Genomic DNA, 8,673 nt, shown 5'->3' with positions numbered 1-8,673 from the left:
TGCACTGGCACAGGCATCATTGCCAGCCAGTGGGATAAACACAGCTCCTCGAACACAGCCCTCTCTGACACCACCCTGGCAGGAAATTGGCTGCCTCAGTCCACATGGCTAGGTTCTCCACTGTGCCTTTCCTGGAGGATGGGGCCACAGTTTTCCTGCAGCATTTCACTGGTAGAGTGGTTATTGTCTAAACGTTTTCTGTTGTACTAGGCTGCCTCTTTCCTGCTCCTCTGGCAAGAGAGCAGATTTTGTAGGGGCTGCTTTCATCTGAGCCTGTTAACTTTTCCAGGTTGCCAGCTTCTTCAGCTCTAAGTCTGGAACATATGAGGCAAAAGGAAAACCCAGAAAACTCAAGATCACTGGGCAGCTGGCCTCCTCTTTCCTGCCTTTCACCGTCATCTTTTATATGTTGTATATGTCATGTCTGGTGGGGCTAGTTGTGTTTAACAGGAAGAACAAAGAAAACTATGTTTACCTCATCTTCCAGGCACAGGAGTCTCAAGCATTGTTTGTTAAACAGATGTAAGACCTACGTCTTGTCTACTCCCTTCAGAAGGTCAGGGCTACTCCAGTTGCTTCAATTCCCACCTGAACATTCACACACACCCACCACTGATGGAGGAGGCTGAGCCAAGCTTGAACAAGGGTCTGAGCTATTGCTGTATATGTCAGTCAGGGTTCAACCAGAATAACAGAACCAGTGGAAGAGACACACAGACAGATAGGGATAGAGAGAGACAAAGAACTGTGCGTCAAGAACTGCCCTGTGCAATCATGAGACTGAAAAACAGATCTAAAATCTCGCAGGGCAGGCAGTCAGGAAGGGTGGGCCCAGCGCAGGGTGAGCCATGGACACCTCGATGCTATTTGGAGTCTGGAGCAAGGAATATCTGAACCTTCCTGTGCAGGGCTCTGCTGACCAAGCCCCTCAGCATGCTCACCTCACTTAAAGTCAGCCGAGAAGGATTCAAGGGCATTTGCAAAATCCCGTCACAGCAGACCTCAATGAGTATTTAGTTGAATAAGTAGGCAAATTGTGTGCATTCTACACAATGGCATCTCCTCCTGCCCCTCGTACTTGTCCAGCCTAGCTTAGTTGACGTCAATAAACATCAGGTGGGTGCAGGAACAGGTGCAGCAAGGGGGGGCTAGTATCCTGCACGCTCACTTCCACATGCTGTCACTCATTTCTCATCATCACAGACAGAATAAGCATCACGCCAACCTATGCTCATTTTTAAAATTTTTCAAAAGGTTTCACTTGCTCCACTCATAGGTATATACCTCAAAGAACAAAACACAGGTATCAAACAAGTACATGGATACACAGGGTCACAGCAGCATTGTTCACAATCGCCAAAAAGTAGAAACAGCCCAAATGCACATTGATGGATGGAAGGGTAAACAAGCTGTGGTATAGCCATACAACAGAGTATTATTCAGCCATAAAAAGGAATGGAGTACCGACATGTGGTACAATGTGAATGAACACTGAAAGCATTATGCCAAGGGAAGTAAGTCAGACACAAAAGACCACATACTGTGTATGTGATATTTCCACAATAGGTAAACCCATGGGGACAAAAGGCAGGCTAATGGTATTAGGACTAGTGGATAGGAGGGAAGAGAGAAAGACTGCTGACCGGGTACAAGCTATATTTTTGGGGAGATTAAAAGGTTTGGGGACTGAATAGCAGTGGTGCTCATACAACAGTGTGAATGTATTGAACGACACCAGAGGGTGGACTTTAAAATCGTTAATTATACGCTAATTAACAAATGTATACATTCTAAACAGTATCACTTTAGGAAAACGTGCTCAGAGGAAGAAAGTTCTCCCTGCTGCCCTCTCTGCGAATCTGAAAGAGCTAATGCAGGCCCGACCTGTCACATACGAGGACACTAAGTTACCTGCCCCAGGCCAAACAGGTAACGTGACAGAGACAGGTCAGAGACAGCACTCCGAACGAAGTGATGACTCTTTAAAGACTGAAAGTGCTTCACTCTGCTAAATATGTATGGCAAGTGTGTGGTGTTGTTTATATTATTTCTGGGAAAGCACATGTTTTTAAAAAGAAAGTAAATGCCACCACATCTTCCTGCCTCGTCAAATTTCTGCTCACAACAACTTAAGGCCCAAAGGTAAAGGGAAGAAATCTGGCGATGAAAAAATTGAGAGAAGCCTCACAATGTAAAGAAAGGAAGTAAGTCAAGGTAAACCCCATAAGATTGTAAGTACACTGCTGCGTTTCTCAAAGATCCCTTTCTCCTGAGCTAAACCTAAACCTCATGAGAGCGAGCAATGTGCATCTGTGACTTAAGCAATAATCAATGGCTGTCTCTGATAAAGAAATCCCATCAGGGATCCAGAGAGTAGAGGAGAAAAAGAGCAGTCACTTCAGGGCGAAAAGCAGAGGCCACCCCAGTGCACCCAGCCAGACTCCCAAGACAGCTGGGGAAGGAGGCGGGAGACTCAGCCATGGGCTGCAAGCACAGAGCACTGTGTTTTACTGCCGTTCCCATGGCTACATTTGCCCCCAGCCAGGAGGGAACGCAGATTTCATCTCAAACTTGCTGCTTTTGTGGAGGTGTTGACCAGCATGCCACCCTCCACACCCCTCCCTGCAGAAGCACAAAGGGAGGCAGGACTGATTCTCAGAAGCAGAGGTCAGCACAGCATCTTGGGGTGGATCCGGTGGGTGTATGGAGGCAGAGGAAGTGAAGGGGCTGCAGAGACAAAGAGCAGCTGGCCTGGAGCTCAGGGGTAGGGGGACCTACTGCTTCTTGGGGGGGCTTCAGTATAAAGCCACAGTAAATGGAGTGAGTTAAATGCTCATGGAACTGGTCAGGCTACAGGCTGAGTATTTCCTATCCCTCTTTCCAAACAGTGTCTCACGAAGAGGTTTTGTATTTCACAAAGCTCCTTGGAGAGGGATAGTCTCTGCTTTTCTTTGATGGAACATTCCCAATCTTTCTAAAACTCAATTTGCACATCATTTGCTGGTTTCACCTTTTTTTTAATTAATAATTTTTGTTTGTTGCATTTCTCAAGCTCTTTTGTCATTAAGGGAAAGCTTTGTGGTCATCCTAACCAGTTCACACACTAAAGAGACTATCTCAGGTTATGCTCAAAACTACCTACACAGTTGTCTTTCACAAGGAATGTTCATGCCCATGGTCCATGATAAAGAATCCTTTGAAGTAGGTACAGGGAACGCGACTTTCTTGACTCTGAGAGAGGACATTTAGGAAATTGGTGTTTTATTAACAAAGGATGGATTTCTTCTTTCTACAGTGTTTATATACATATCCAAGTAACAGAACCAGATATATAAATAACTGAACTTATGAGACATTATTTCCAGAAAAATCTCTGTTCTCTCTGGGATTAAGATATAGAAGAAAAGTTAATTCACTTTCTAGGGTTCACACGTAGCAAATGATACCAATTTGAATACTCTTCTAGGTGTTTTACATGTCATCTTTAATTCTCACCATAATCCTACAAATTAGTACGTATTGATCTCACTTTACAAAAAGAAAAATAGGCTGACAACCTGCCCAAGGTCTCACAGCTCATAATTCTTCCCTCAGCCTAACCCTGGACTTGGGTGGACTATACCCTTTGATCGAAGGAAAATGCACCAATTAGCTATGCCCCAAATAGGACCACACATTGACAATAGTGTGAATTACTGTATTTGAACTCCCAAATGTTACCACTATCATTGATATATGAGATTTCTCCTTCCACTTAGTCACTTCAGCCTTTCCTAGAGAAAGTCTGTGGGTTTCTATTATTTTCCGTAATTTCTCAAACTGAATGTTTAAGGCCAGAAAAAAAACAGGCAACCTGAAGCTAAGTTGCTATCAGGTTTCATTTTACATCTGTTTCTTTTTGTTTCCAAACTGGCTGTATAGATTTTCTTCATTTCTATAATTTTATTAAGGAAAGAGGTCACTCATGAAAATAAAATAGAGTGAGAAAATATGTAAATTAGTTAAAACAGACAGAGAATTAATAGCCACAAGATACAAGGAGTTTATTCAAATCAATGAGAAAAAGCCAAGCAAAAAGGCAATGGATAGAAAAAAAGCTTTCTTTCCACAGGAGAGAAATCAAATGACACAGAATTTATGAAAATATGCTCAATCAAACCTCAAATCAAGATGAGATCATGAATTCCTCTTCTGTTAAGAAAAGAATAGCTTGTCTTAGACTAAATTCCAACAGATAAAAAAATATAAACTCCAGAAAAATACAAAAACCATCTAATTAGAGATTAATCAAAAGAAGGCACAAAACCAGAGGGGAGTTAATCTTTTAAAGAGGGGTCTGCACAGGGTGAAATGCAGGATTATGTGGCTTTTTGCTGAGAGCACATGCTCACCTGGGTGGAATAAAACTATTGAGACTCAAGCAGAAAGCCAGGGATTACTGCCTTAAGAAGTCAGAATACAAAATTTGGAACCATCAGAGTGCTGGAAATCACAGAAAGGATGACATGCAAATGAGAATTTCTACTTCCAAATACAAAGTCTGACCAAAATTTTAGCTGATTTCTGACTTACATATACACAGGCGAAACTTCAGGAGGATCAGCAGAAAAGATGAGTAAAAGGAAGAGATTTTAGTGGTGACAGAGAAACAGGGTTTGGAGTTTGAGTTCAGCCAGGGTAATTGACTGCTAGAATGTTCTTCAAAAAAATATAAGAAAATCCAAAGTCTGCAGTGTAATAGCCAGACTGTTCAGTTCTCTATCAAAAATAAGTGGACATGCAAAAATAAAAAAGGTGACCATAGTCAAGAGAAAAAGCAATCAAAACTGACTCCAAGATGTCCTGTATGTTAAAAATTAGCAGAAAATGACTTAAATCAGATATTACAAATATGTTGAAAATTTTGAAGGAAAATATAGTCCTAATCAATGAAAAAAATGACAAACACAGCAGAGTAAGAGAAACTATTAAAACAAATACCAAACGAAAATTATAGAACTGAGAACTCCATTAACTAGAAAGGAAAGAGTGAATATAGTGAAGTAGCACAAGAATCAGTAAAATTGAAAATGAATGTACACAATGATACAACCTGAAGAACAGAGAGGGTAAAAAAAATAAATAAGTAAAAGGAGAGCATCTCGCAGACCTAAAGAAGAATATCCAAGTTATAGATTTATACACATAATTGGAGTTCCTGAAGGGCAAAGAAAAAAATCAACAAACAAGATTGGATTTTTCAGATTCAGTGAAGAACATAAACTTACAGATCCAAGACTCTCACTGAATGCCCAGTAAAAAAAAAAATTTTTCAAAGAAAAAAGAAAATCTTGAAAATAGCTGAAGAAAAAGACACATTACATACAAGAAAACAACAACATCAATGATATTTATCCTCTCACCAGACGCAATGGAGGTAGTGGAATTAACATCACTAAAATGTCGAAAGAAACTGTAAACCCAGAATTCTTTATCAAGTAAAACTATTATTTAAAAATGAACATACAACAAAAGCATTTATTTCTTGTTTTGTATATCTACATAACAAGTAAATTTTTGCAGTCTGAAGGCAAATGACAACAGATAGATCTATAAGAAGGAAAAAAGAATACAAAAAAAAATGGTAGTTACATAGGTTGCTATCAAAAGTTATAATTTTCTTAATTTTTAAGATGTATCACTATTTAAATTAGTATTGTAAACATAATAACATACACAATTGTAATACACATACAACAACAATAGCACAAAGATGAGGGAACTATGCTGTTATAAATTTCTGACTAATTGTATGAAATAGTATAATATTAACCCTAAGCAGAGCATTATTAAAGGTGAAGTGTAATCTCTGCAAATCACTAACACATGATGTAAAGTACCAAAGTCAAAAGACAATTAAAGAATAATATTAGAAGGCTAAAAGAATATTTGAATAACCAAAAATAAGAGAGGAAAGGAAGAATAAAGGAACAATCCAACAAACAAAAAATAAATGAAAACAAAATTGTAAACCACAAATAGACTATATTGATAATTATGTTGAGTATAGGTTAATTTTCATCCAAGTAAAAGACAGGGATTCTGCAACCGGGTAAAAAGTGTAAACCTCAATGATGTGCTAGCTACTAGATTCCCGTAAATATAAATATAAATATAAAACATATATAGGTTGAATATAAAAGGGTGAAATATATCTATTATATATATTTTTTAAATTATATTTTGACACATGATCTAAGACACAGTCATGTACCATATTACAATGTTTCAGTCAATACATAACCTACAAACAGTGGTCTTATGAGATAAAAGCTGAATATTCCTTATTTAAATGTGTAACACTTTTCTCCTACGTATTTTACTCATAAGCATAGCAAAATGTTACAGGTCTCATTGTCACCACTGCAATATGCACACAGTGGTGGAAGCATAACCTGTCTCAATTTAGCCACATTATCTATTATGTACTTTATAAAAATAAGTTGTAATAGCTATATTTTTAATTTTTAGTTTTTAATTTTTGTGAGTACATAGTAGGTGTATGTATTTATGGAGTACATAAGAGTGTTTGATACAGGCATGCATTATGTAATAATCACATCAGAGTCAATGGGGTATCCATCAACTCAAGCTTTTATCCTGTATGTTACAAACAATCCAATTATACTTTTAGTTTCTTTAATATACAATTAAATTATTTTTAAGTCAGATTATTATATTTTTTTCCTATAGAGTTGCTTGAGCTCCATATTCTGGTTATTAACCCTTCCTCAAAAGAGTCATTTGCAAATATTTTCTCTCATTCTGTGGGTTGTCTCTTCATTTTGTTTATTGTTTTCTTTGCTGTGCAGAAGCTTTTTAACTTCATGTGATCCCATTTATCCATTTTTGCTTCGGTTGCCTGTGCTTGTGTGGTATTACTCAAGAAATCTTTACCCACTCCAATGTCCTGGAGAGTTCCCCAAATGTTTTCTTTTAGTAGTTTCGTGGTTTGAGGTCTTATACTAAAGTCTTTAATCCATTATGATTTGATTTCTATATATGGTGAGAGATAGGGGTCTAGTTTCATTCTTCTGCATATGGATATCCAGTTTTCCCAGCATCATTTATTGAAGACAGGTTACACATTGTATGTTCTTAGAACCTTTGTCAGAAATAAATTCACTGTAAGTGCATGGACTTGTTTCTGCGTTCCATTGTTCTATGTGTCTATTTTGTTCCATTGTTCCATGTGTTTGTTTTTATGACAGTACCAAGTTGTTTTAGTTACTATAGCTCTGTAGTACAATTTCAAGCTAGGTATTGTGATTCTTTCAGTTTTTTTCTTTTCACCTAGGATAGCTTTGACTATTCTGCATCTTTTGTAGTTCCAGGTAAACTTTATAATTGTGTTTTCTGCTTCTGTGAAGAATGTCATTGGTATTTTGATAGAGATTATATCAGATTTGTAGATTGCTTTGGGTAGCAGTGTTACTTTAACAATGTTAATTTTCCAATCCATCAACTTAATCATATTCCAACATGGAATATCTTTCCATGTTTTGGTGTCTTATTCAATATCTTCCAACAGTGTGTTTTATAGTTTTCATTATAGAGATCTTTCACTTCTTTGGTTAATTCCTGGGTATTTAATTCTATTCATGGCTATTGTAAATGGGATTTTTTATTTCTTTTTCAGATTGTTCACTGCTGGCATATAGAAATATTACTTGTTTTTGTATGTTGATTCTGTATCCTGCAAATGTACTGAATTTATTTATCAGTTCTAATCGTTGTTTTATAGAGTCTTTAAACTTTTCCAAATATAAGGTTGTATCATCTACAAACAAGGATAATTGTTTGTAGATTTGGATGCCCTTTATTTTCCTCTCTTGTCTAATTCCTCCAGCTAGGACTTCCAGTACTACGTTGAATAACAGTGTTGAAAATGGACATTTTTGTCATGTTCCAGATCTTAAAGGAAAGGTTTTCAGGTTATCCCCATTCATTATGTGGACCAGTCATATATGGCTTTTATTATGTTCAGGTATGTTCTGTCTATACTGAAGTTTGAGGACTTTTTTTTTTTTTTTTTTTTGAGGCGGAGTTTCGCTCTTGTTACCCAGGCTGGAGTGCAATGGCGCGATCTCGGCTCACCGCAACCTCCGCCTCCTGGGTTCAGGCAATTCTCCTGCCTCAGCCTCCTGAGTAGCTGGGATTACAGGCACGCGCCACCATGCCCAGCTAATTTTTAGTATTTTTAGTAGAGACGGGGTTTCACCATGTTGACCAGGATGGTCTGGATCTCTTGACATCTTGATCCACCTGCCTTGGCCTCCCAAAGTGCTGGGATTACAGACTTGAGCCACTGCACCCGGCCGAGGGTTTTTTTTTGTTGTTGTTGTTGTTATGAAGGGATATTGAATTTTATCAAATGCTTTTTCAGTGTCAATTGAAATGATTATATGGTTTTATCCTCCATTCTGTTGATATGAAGTATCACATTGATTGATTTGTGTAGTTGAACCATCCTTGCATCCCCGGGATAAATCCCACTTGGCCATGATAAATGATCTTTTTAATGTATTGTTGAATTTTGTTTACTAGTATTTTGTTGAGAATTTTTACATCAATATTCATCAGAAATATGGGTCCATAGTTTTCTTTTTGATGTGTCTTTCTTTGGTTTTGGTA

At 37.8% G+C, this 8,673-nt stretch overlaps 1 non-coding gene across 1 annotated transcript; it reads right to left on the bottom strand.

The window, feature by feature from the left end:
- Positions 1–6,376: 6,376 nt before the first annotated feature.
- On the bottom strand, positions 6,377–6,485 carry LOC120361735 (small nucleolar RNA SNORA1). The gene has a single exon (XR_005577868.1). It is a non-coding gene; the product is annotated as a small nucleolar RNA SNORA1 (small nucleolar RNA).
- Between the last annotated feature and the right edge of the window lie 2,188 nt (positions 6,486–8,673).

This window comes from Saimiri boliviensis, chromosome 13, assembly GCF_048565385.1.
Source record: "Saimiri boliviensis isolate mSaiBol1 chromosome 13, mSaiBol1.pri, whole genome shotgun sequence".
Classification (NCBI taxonomy): domain Eukaryota; kingdom Metazoa; phylum Chordata; class Mammalia; order Primates; family Cebidae; genus Saimiri; species Saimiri boliviensis.
This window is presented reverse-complemented; position numbering and strand designations above follow the sequence as displayed.